The sequence below is a fragment of the Acyrthosiphon pisum genome, chromosome A2 (assembly GCF_005508785.2).
Source record: "Acyrthosiphon pisum isolate AL4f chromosome A2, pea_aphid_22Mar2018_4r6ur, whole genome shotgun sequence".
NCBI classification, from domain to species: domain Eukaryota; kingdom Metazoa; phylum Arthropoda; class Insecta; order Hemiptera; family Aphididae; genus Acyrthosiphon; species Acyrthosiphon pisum.
In genome coordinates, this window is record NC_042495.1 from 94,004,239 (window position 1) to 94,004,902 (window position 664).

The window sequence follows — 664 nt, forward strand, 5'->3', positions numbered from 1 at the left end:
TATATACTTTCGGAACGTGTCGAACATTTTATGAGAAGACGCGCGAACTCGTGTTTATGATGAGGTATACTGCAGTGGCGGATATCCTATACTTAAGGTGTATCGGTCGATACACCTTATAATTGGGTGGGTGGTCAATGGCCATGGACCATGGTGGGTATAGTGGGTAGGTAGGTACCTAATAACCTTAACTGAATAAGAAAAATATATTTAATATACCAACCGATGGCTACCTTATACTGCATTCATAGTGTAAGTACTAAGACAGTAGGTAAGTAATAAGTGCCCAACATCAAACAAGTTTAGTAAAGTGAAATACTATTGGCATGGTTAAGATATAGGTACGTATTATAGTAGATACAAGTATACAACTACAAGTTAAATTTTAAAACATACAAACATATTATTATTATATTACAATATAATATTCTCTGGTCTGCGGCGATACCCTATGGTAAGTATAAATAGGTATACGACGACGTAATTTGTCCGACTGAGTGGCCTGTTAATTGGTATAATATAGTTATGCGGAATTTTCAATAAAAATCTATTTTTGTAAACAGAATTATACTCAAATAATTTTTCCCCTACCGAGTATGACTGTCACAACGGCTAACAATAATTGTCGATTAGTTTAATAATAATAGTAGCTATCCAGTAATGG